This window comes from Chrysemys picta, unplaced genomic scaffold (genome assembly GCF_011386835.1).
Source record: "Chrysemys picta bellii isolate R12L10 unplaced genomic scaffold, ASM1138683v2 scaf508, whole genome shotgun sequence".
NCBI lineage: Eukaryota > Metazoa > Chordata > Testudines > Emydidae > Chrysemys > Chrysemys picta.
In genome coordinates this window covers 26,306-36,335 of record NW_027053215.1, presented here as the reverse complement: position 1 = coordinate 36,335, position 10,030 = coordinate 26,306, and the positions used below count along the sequence as shown (strand labels likewise).

Here is a 10,030-nt window from a genome sequence, read left to right as displayed (position 1 = left end):
TCTTACAGTGTTAATATGAGTGTCATAGCCGATCTGATTTTTCTAATACATGGCCTGGATAGGGAAACATGACTTTTCCCAAAGCAGTGCTAATCATTTCTACTCAGTTGGATAATTATTGATTTTAATTGATTCGGCTGATGTGACCCTTTATATGTTCCACTGCACTGCGGTGGGCTGCTAGATTGAGCCCACTAAGGCCTTTTGAAGTGATGAATACATTTTTTTTTTAATGTAGAGTTTATTTGGAATGATTTATCCCAAACTCAAGTGCATTATGATGAACAAGGTGGAATTCCCATTTTTACTGAAATGCAGCTAGGCTTGTAGACATTCTACTGTGGACTTAATCATCCACTTGTATGTCATCCTTTGTCCATTAAACTTTGTTATATTTACAGTACATTCTATTAATAGCCTCAGGTAAAGATGGACTGAGAAGTCGAAATGATAAGAGCTGGAGGCCAAGACCTCTGGGAAACCCTTGCTCAGAGGTTTAGCCGTTACTTGGAAAGGCAGAAGATACCATCTAACTGGAAGGAGTCCAACACCATTCTGCTGTGCAAGAAGGGATCGTGAAGATCTAAAGAACTTTTGTCCAATATGCCTGCTCTCACATGTCTACAAGCTGTTCACCAAAATAATAACAAACCGACTCTCACAGAGTCTGGACGAGCAACAGCCCAGAGAACAGGCAGGTTTTCGGAGGAATTTCAGCACATGGACCATATTTTCACTATATTCCCTTTATGTATTGCCTTTGTCGACTATGAAAAAGCGTTGGACAGCATAGAGATCAATACAGTGTTGAATTCTCTTGCAGAGCAGGGCATCGACACAAACGATATCAAACTATTAAAGGAAGCAAATTGACGGCACAACTGATACAACCTTATTTGATACTCCCCATCCCAGTTAAGAACGGTGTGAAACAAGGCGACATGGTTTCACCGAAACTCTTCACAGCCTGCCTCAAAATAGTAATGAGGCAGATGAATTGGAAGGGTGGAATCAACATCAACAGAGAGCACTTTTACCATCTTGGATTCATGGGCTATATTGTGTTGATTACCAAAAATACTATCAAACTACAGAAAATGCTGCGAGAACTCAACACAAAAAGCAGCCAAGTCGGACTGAAAATTAACCGCTCCAAAACAAAATGTATACGATCTGATACATTGCCAAAAGCCCAAATAACAATGAAGGGAGAACAAATAGAAGTTGAGCAATATGTCTATTTGGGCCAAGGAATTAACATGCGCCACGATCAGGAAGCTGAACTCTCGCGAAGAAAGAACGCACATTGGTGTGCATTCAGTTCTATCAAGGATGTCCTCCAAGGAAAAATCAATAAGGCAACACGTGCCAGCCTCTTCAGCTAAACAGTACAGTACTCCTCACTTAAAGTCATCCCTGTTAACGGTGTTTCATTGTTATGTTGCTGATCAATTACAGAACACGCTCGTTTAAAGTTGTGCAATTGTTAGTGGGGGAATGGTCCCGCTATTGTGGGGAACTTTCCTGGCTTCTGCACTACCCCGGTGAAGTGGGCTAGCGAAAGGATCTGAGTCCTCGCTCTCACTCCTTTTACCCAGAGGCCTCCCTGCCCTTGAGGGCTCCCCTTCCACTCTCCTGTCTGGCAGAGTCCTCGTAACCCCAACAAGGCTGGGCCCAGGATTGCTGTGCCCAGGATTCCTGGGGGCTCAACCCCCAACCCTGCTGTGGTCACCTAGGACAGGGGCTAGGGTGTCCCCACTCCGGGGTACCCTCTCTGCACTGGGCACCTCCCTGACCCACTGATTATTCCATACAATTTAAAGCAAATACAAGTTGTTTAATTAACAATTAATCTAAAGAAAAGAACAAGGAAAAATGGGAAAGGTTAAAGGAAAACACATCACCCTGCTCTGTGGCAGGGAACATCACAAACAGTGTCTCTGGACATCAGGGCACTTCGCAGTCTGTTCCTTGTAGGTCCCAGATTTCCTTCTCAGGCCCTGGCTGTGCTGCAGGTATGCTGCAGGTTGGACACTTGCAATGGTGGTGGCCACACACCTCCGTGCTTTGAGTGATGGGACCCTTCTTCCCAGCGTCAGCCCCCCGTCAGGTTAAGGTCCCCCGCCCGGTCTGGCCTACAAGGACCCTTGGCTAGGGGTGTCTTTCTGTGCTGGGCCCTTTGCCCGAGGTCCCCCTTTGGCTGGTCCCAGTTGCTCACCACACCTGGCTCTGTGGCTGCAGCTCTGCTCCCAGCACAGGATCTGCTCTCCCTGCGCTGCGTCTCTGGCTCTGTGTCTGCAGCTCTGCTCCCAGCACAGGATCTGGTCTCCCTGGGCTGCGTCTCTGGCTCTGTGGCTGCGCCTCTGGCCCCTCTGGATCTGGCACGGTTCTGCTCTCCAGCTCAGCTTGGGCCCCTGCTTTCTCCTTAGCTCGGCCCCACTCAGTCTGACCCAGGCAATTCCAACTCACACGGAGGACGGGACCCACCCTGGCCTCCTGTCATGCTGATTAGCCTGCCTGCCCTGTCAATCAGGCTGATCTGGAGCATTGGCCTCTCGCCATTGTTCCTGGGGACTGTCAGTCTCAGGGTCCTGATTTCCCATCGACCCCTCCCCTTTTAGTGCTGGGAGCTAGCCAACCAAAACACCCCCACTGAATGTTAGTAAGGGGCAACGGTCCCCTTACACAATGCTGCCTTATGTCATAACAGATAGTTAAGGGTTAATGCCTCTTTTACCTGTAAAGGGTTAAGAAGTTCACCTAGTCTAGGTAACACCTGACCAGAGGAACCAATGGGGGAATAAGATGTTTCAAAAGGAAGGAGGGAAGTTTCCTTTGTTTAGTTTCAGTTTAAGTTTTGACCGGAGTGGGCAAGCTCCAGAATTCAGCCTCTTATCAAGTAGTGAGTATTAGTGAAGGAAATAAATAGGTTTATGTTTATTTTCTTTGTAACTGGTCTTGGGCATTAGGGAATAATCAAATTGTGTATTTTTTGTGTAACTAAGTTTTTGCCCAGGGGAACATCCTCTGTGATTTGAAGCTGTTGTCTGTGAGAGTAGCTGGTATGCTAATCTCTCCCCGAGGGTTTTCTTTTACCTTTCTTTTCTTTAAGTAAAAGCCTTCTTTTTAAGAACCTGCTTGATTTTTCCTTGTTTTAAGATCCAAGGGGGTTGGATCTGGACTCACCTGGAATTGGTGGGGGGAAAGGAGGGGGAATGCTTAATTTCTCCTTGTTTTAAGATCCAAGGGTTTGGATCGGTGTTCACCAGGGAATTGGTGAAGAAGTCTCTCAAGGGTACTGTAATAGGTCCTAGCCGGGGCTCGACCCTTCCGGGCAGGAGGGGAGCCACACCGACTCGCTACTGTGGGAACAAGCAGTCAGTTAGTCTCGAAGCTTCGGCTCTTTGGTGCAGGACCGGCGCGACCACAGTTAAAGCTCAGGCCCTTGACTGCAGGGGCCGCGCGAGCCAACAGTTCAGAGCCCAGGCCCTGGATCAGGGCGGGGCAAACACAGTTAAGCTCAGGCCCTTGTTGGCAGGGGCTGAGCGAGCAGGCAGTTCAGAAGCCCAGGCCCTGGATCAGGGCGGGGCAAACACAGTTAAGCTCAGGCCCTTGTTTGCAGGGGGCTGAGTGAGCAAATAGTTCAGAAGCCCAGGTAAGGCACGCCTAGGCTTTCTGTAGCCGAGCGTTGGGTGAGGGGGAAACCTGCCACCCGTGAGCAGGGGTGGCAGGGGGGAACGCAGGCCCACCCACTCCACTGCGTTCCAGCCTGGGGCCCTAGCAGCGGTTACTGCCGCTGCTGGTCAGTGGGGTATCCAGACCGCAACACACTGACATAGGCTCACACTCGGTTGCAGCTGGACCGGGGTCGGCTACCCCCGGGCTACTTCCACGATCCCCCTTAAAGCCTACCTCGTTCGTCGCGCCGGGCTCGGGCCAGTCCATCTGCATGGGCTCCTCTCTGCCAGGGCTCGGTGGCAGGTCCGGTAGCTCTGCCGGGAAGTCAGGCCAACGGTCCTCAGGCGGCTCCTCTGGGTAGCAGCAGGGGCGGAGGGGTTCGGGTACAGTCTCACCCTCAGGGTTGGTGGGGTGGGGTTCCCAGGGATTCTCCCAGTGACGGGAGCGGACGGGCTCCGATGGCTCCTCCTCGTAGCGCGCCCGGGGTAGCTCGGGCCAGCTAGGGTCCAGGCCACGGTCTTCGGCGGTCTCCTGGCCGGGAGCTCCCGGCCACACGTCTGCTCCCTGCGGTGGCTGGCCGCCGACTGAGCTCTGGCGGCCGGCCTTTATACTTCCTGTCCTGCCCCTTGACTTCCGGGGGGCGGGGACAGGCGGTGGTGGTCCCACCCACTCTGGTGCCTGCACGTGGGCTCCCTCTTCTGGGCAGGAGGGGAGCCACACCGACTCACTACAGGTACCCAGGAAGGGAGTTAGCACTTGGGAGTGGTGGCAGCAAAACCAGATCTAAGCTGGTAATTCAGTTTAGAGGTTCACATGCAGGCCCCCATCTCTGTACTCTAAAGTCCAGAGTGGGGATGAAACTTAGGACACCTTATAACGTCGTTTGGCAGCCGCCTGCTTTGTCCACTGCTTGCAGGAAGAGCAGCCTGTTGCAGCTAGCTGCTGAGGGCTTAGAATCTGGGTGGACCAGCAGCCCCCCCTTTCAGCTCCCCACTCCCCTAGGTTCCCTGTGCAGCAGCTGCCCAGCCAGCTATCAATTGCGGGCAGTTCAGATGTCCCTCCGCCCACTGCCATGTGCTGCTCCTGCCCTCTGCCTTGGAGCTGCTCTTGGGAGCCTCCTGCTTGCTGTGCAAGGGGGGGGGCTAATGTCAGGGTTTCCCCCTCTCCCCTGCTCCTGCACCCCACTTACCCCTTCTCCATATAGAGCAGGGTGGGGACACTGATGGAGAGAGACAGAGAGAGCTTGGGGCAGCAGCTGCTGTCTCAACTCCCGATAGACTTAAAAAGACAATGTACTTACGAGTGGGGTCAGCATACTTAAAGGGGCAATGTGCATATCTCTCTCCCTCTCCCACACACAGGGTGTGTGTCTCTGTTTGCCATGCTGTCTCCCCCCATTGGTGCTGCCTTGTAGAGTGTGAGGCTACATTAACAACATTTTAACCCTTGAAGGCTCAGCCAAAAGCTAGTTCATCATTTAGCAGTAAGGCATTCCCTGGGGAAATATCTCACTCGCTTCCACCCCCTCAACCAAGCTTCACAATCGTCATCGCTGTGTACAGTATTAAAATGTTTGTTTAAAATATGGTGTGTGTGTGTATAGTTTTTCCTCTGGTGAAAAAAATTTCCCTGGAACCTAACCCCACCCATTTATATTAATTCTTATGGGGAAATTGGTTTTGCTTAAGAATGTTTTGCGTAAAGTCATATTTTTCAGGAACATAACTACAACGTTAAGCGAGGAATTACTGTACTGCAATGTTGTATGGTAGTGAAACATGGGTGCTGACAGAGGAGCAGCAACTGTTGTCATGGAGAGGGCGATGGAAAGAAGAATTCAGGGAATTTCAATCCACGACCGAGTCCCCAATGAAGAGATCAGACAGCAGAGTGGAGTGCTGAACGTCGTTGTTGAGAGCAGGCATAGTAAAATGCGAGAGGCGGGCATATAGTGAGGCTCACTGACAATCGATGGACTAGCAGCTGCACTCGGCCAAACTCCAAAGAGATGGGAAGATGTTACCATGAAAAGACATGGCCGCACATGGAGAAGGAAGGCCATGATACAAGAAGAATGGAAGACGTGTTGTGATTGGTGCAATCGAGACGAGGGCTGAAGGACCAATCGATCAAAGTGATCAAGGTGAACTTCTAGTAATGAATAGTCTCAGAAATGTGTTTTGGAAATTTAATGAAACATCTATATACAGAAGGAATACTGCTAATGTAATATGTGGTTTGGTATTTAACTGCATTTCTATTAAATTTTATCTCAAACAAGTTTCTACAGAATTATTTACAGAACATTGTACAGTGATCAGCTATATTACCAACATGTTGTGAAATAAAAATGGATATGAGCATTCTTTCAAGATAGCTTTCCTGACATAGTTCTCAGGAAATGTTTAACAACAAGACCTGTAAAAATGATTTAGTGTTCAAAGTATTATACAAATTATTTTGACAAAAAATAGTGAGCATATAGTTTTCATTCCTAGTCATGAAAACTATTTATCTTCCAAAGGTTATCTTGATCTGAAGTGATATAACTGCAGTGTAGAAGGTTCGTGCCGGGGCTCGACCCTCCTGGGCAGGAGGGGAGCCACACCGACTCACTACTGGTGGAACAAACAACCAGTTAGTTCAGGGACTCAGGCCCTTTGGTGCAGGGGCTGAGCAACTGTATAGAGTTAGGGAGCTCAGGCCCTTTGGTGCAGGGACTGAGCAACAATATAACAGCCAGTTGGAAGGCCCAGGCCCCGGATCAGGGCGGGGCACAAACAGTCACAGCTCAGGCTCTCTGGTGCAGGGGCTGAGCAAACAAGCAGCAAGTTCAGGTAGGACCCAGGCCCTGGATCAGGGCGGGGCACAAACAGTCACAGCTCAGGCCCTTTGGTGCAGGGGCTGAGCAAACAATATCCCAGTTGGGGTAAGCGCAGGCTCCTACACCTCCTTCAGGGGGGGACGCAGGACCACCCACTCCACTGCGTTCCAGCCCGGGGCCCTAGCAGCGGCTATCACCTCTGCTGGTCAGTGGGGTATCCTGCCCGAAACACGCCGGGCTCGGGCCAGTCCAGCAACATCGGTTCCTCTGGTCCGGGACTTGGGGGCAGGTCTGGCAGCTCCTCGGGGAAATCCGGCCACTGAGGCTCCGGCGGCTCCTCCGGGTAACAGCAGGGGCGGAGGGGCTCTGGGGGCTCCTCGCCTTGGTAGTTGACGCGGGGCAGGTCTGACTGCTCCTCCCAATGACGGGAGCGGACGGGCTCCAGCGGCTCCTCCTCGTAGTGGGCTCGGGGTAGCTCAAGCTTGTTAGGGCAACAGCCTCGCGCCTCAGAGGTCTCCCGGCCGCACGTCTGCTCCCTGCGGTGGCTGGGCCTCACTGAGCTCTGGCGGCCAGCTTTTACACTTCCTGTACTGCCCCTTGACTTCCGGGGGGCGGGAACAGGCGTCGGTGACTCCGCCCACTTGGGTGTCTGTAAGGGCTCTCCCTCTGCTGGGCAGGAGGGGAGCCACCCCGAGCCACTACATGCAGGATAGTAACATAAGGGTCCTAAAGTCAATCCAACCCTAACCCTGTCCCTTGACCCATTAAGCCCCACCCCTTGACCTGTCAAACCCCGCCCACCTGTCAAAGGAAGTCCCGCCCCAGAGGGTATTACTTCCGGGGTCAAAGCAGACACATGACTATAAGCAAGGTGCCTTCTGTGACCCCTGTAAGAACTCCTCCCACTTCCTTCTACCAATCACCATGGGTTTTGCCCTGATAGGACCTCCTAGAGAGGAGATTTGACCAGTCAGGGTGAGTCCTAGGGCGGGGTGACCTGTTCGGAAGTGGGTCGTGTTACCCCTCTAAGAACTCCTCCCAACACCCTCTGCCAGTCAGAGTGCAGCACCATTACCCCAGAAGTCCCAGCTACGGGCAGAAGAGGCCGTCTCTTACCAAGGACACGTGTTTTAGAAATTGTGGAAAGGCTGCTGAGAGGGAAGGTGGACTCCTTTACCACCCCCGTGAGAACTTCGGACTTTGTTTTAGACCTGAGCACCTTTGGACGTGTGTGGAGAAAGCGCTACATCAGTGACAGTTCCAAGGAGGACCTTTTGACTCAACCGTTGATGGATACGTTGGAATCCATCCCCAAAACCCTTGTGAGGCACCCCGATGAGTGTGACGGCCTCTCATTGTTCAACCCCCTAGAGGTGGAAGGTGATCATGGCTTGGAGGAGTCACCGGCGGGCAAGGTGAACAGAAAAGACGTTGCTCAGGTAAATGAATGATTAAGAAGCGAAGGTCGAGGCAGGGCCGGCTCTAACTTTTTTGCCGCCCCAGGCAAAAAAGAAGAGCGCCGCCCCGCCGTACCCCGCCCCGTGAGTGACGCACAGCTGAACCCGCCCCGACCAGCGCCGCCGAAATCCCCACACCCCCAGCACCACGCTGCCCGAAGCCCCACCCCCCGAGCAAGCCCCCGGCCCCCCAACGCCACACCGCCCGAAGCCCCGCCCCCTCCAAGTACCGCGCCCCCCCTCCGAGCGACGTGCCGTTCCAAGCCCCTGCCCCCCCTCTGACCGACGCGCCAAGCCCCCGCCCCTCCGAACGTCATGCTGCCCAAAGCCCCACCCCCGGAGAGCCGCGCAAGCCTCCGCTCCCCCAGCGCTGTGCCGCCCGAAGCCCCGCCCCTTCCGAGTGCCGTGCCAAGTCCCCGCCCCCCCTCCGAGTGCTGTGCTGCCCGTAGCCCCACCCCCCGTGCGCCGCGCAAGCCCCCGCGCCCTCGGCACCGCGCCACCCGAAGCCCCGCCCCCTCCAAGCGCCGCGCCGCCTGAAGCCCCCGCACCTCTCCGAGCGACACGCCATGCCAAGACCCTGCTCCCACTCTGAGCGCCGTGCCAAGCCCCCCGAGCGCCCCGCCGCCAAACCAAAATAAATAAATAAATAAAAATCCTAGCGCCGCCTCGCTGTAAGGTGCCGCCCCAAGCATGTGCTTGGTCGGCTGGTGCATGGAGCCGGCCCTGGGTCGAGGATGGAGTGTAATGGGGCTAGGAACCAGGGATTGCGTAAATTAACAAATTAAAGCCTTATGGGAGGTACCGTCACAGCATCCTCGAGCTGTTGAGAGATTTTCAGAAAAGAAACAGTGTAAGCACCCCACTGCTGCTGGTTAATTTACGCAATCCCTGGTTCCTAGCCCCATTATACCCCATCCTCGACCGTCGCTTCTTAATCATTCATTTACCTGAGCGACGTCTTTTCTGTTCAGCTTGTTAGCTGGTGACTCCCCTAAGCTATGATCGCCTTCCACCTCTAGGGGGTTGAACAATGAGAGGCCGTCACACTCATCGGGGTGCCTCACAAGGGTTTCGGGGTCGGATTCCAACGTATCCATCAATGGTTGAGTCAAAGGGTCCTCCTCGGGACTGTCACCGATGTAGCGCTTTCTCCACACAAGTCCAAAGGTGCTCGGGGCTAAAACAAAGTCTGAAGTTCTCACAGTGGTGGGAAAGGAGTCCACGTTTCCTCTCAGCAGCCTTTCCACAATTTCTAAAACACGTGTCCTTGGTAAGAGATGGCCTCCTCTGCCCGGAGCTGGGACATATGGGATAATGGTGCTGCACTCTGACTGGCAGAGGGTGTTGGGAGGAGTTCTTAGAAGGGTCACACGACCCACATCCGGACAGGTCACCCCGTCCTAGGACTCACCCTGACTGGTCAAATCTCCTCTCAGGGTGGTCCTATCGGGGTAAAACCAATACCGAGGAGGAGTTCTTAGGGGGAGGGTCACATGACACACCTTGCTGCCGGTCATGTGGACGTCTTGACCCCGAAACTAACACCCCCTGGGGCGGGACTTCCTGTGACAGGTGGGTGAGGTTTAAGGGGTCAAGGGGCAGGGTAAAGGGGTCAAGAGGCAGGGTTAGGGTTTTATTGACGGTAGGGCCCTTATACTACTCAGGTTTACAGTATTATACAGTTTTGGTCTTCTTCATTTTGCTCAGGTGATGTTTGTGTGCTCAAGGAATATCTGCCTTTGTGAGTGTTAATATTCTCCCTAGAGGTCTGAACAACAGTTTTTGTGGGTTGTTCATTCATGCAAAGAGATCTTGAACTAGATTCCATGGGTTCAATAGCTGTTTCTGCTTCGCACTGTTGAGTATCATCTACCTGCAACACAACAAAAAATAGTCTTGTTAAGTACCAGCAGGAAGTGAGAGACGCATTCCAAGCAACCAAATACCATGAATTAGCAGACACCCGCTAAATGCAAGAATCTTCAGTGTTTATATTGATCACTTTGAAAATACAACAGTGCTGTGCAGAATGCTTTACAGCAACTACCTACTCCTCACCACGTTCAAGTTT

At 52.8% G+C, this 10,030-nt stretch overlaps 1 long non-coding RNA gene across 1 annotated transcript; it reads left to right on the top strand.

Moving 5' to 3' along the window:
* Window positions 1-2,335: 2,335 nt before the first annotated feature.
* Window positions 2,336-7,852, top strand: LOC135978896 (uncharacterized). Its single transcript, XR_010596248.1, has 2 exons — window positions 2,336-3,295; window positions 4,412-7,852. It is a non-coding gene; the product is annotated as an uncharacterized LOC135978896 (long non-coding RNA).
* Window positions 7,853-10,030: the final 2,178 nt, after the last annotated feature.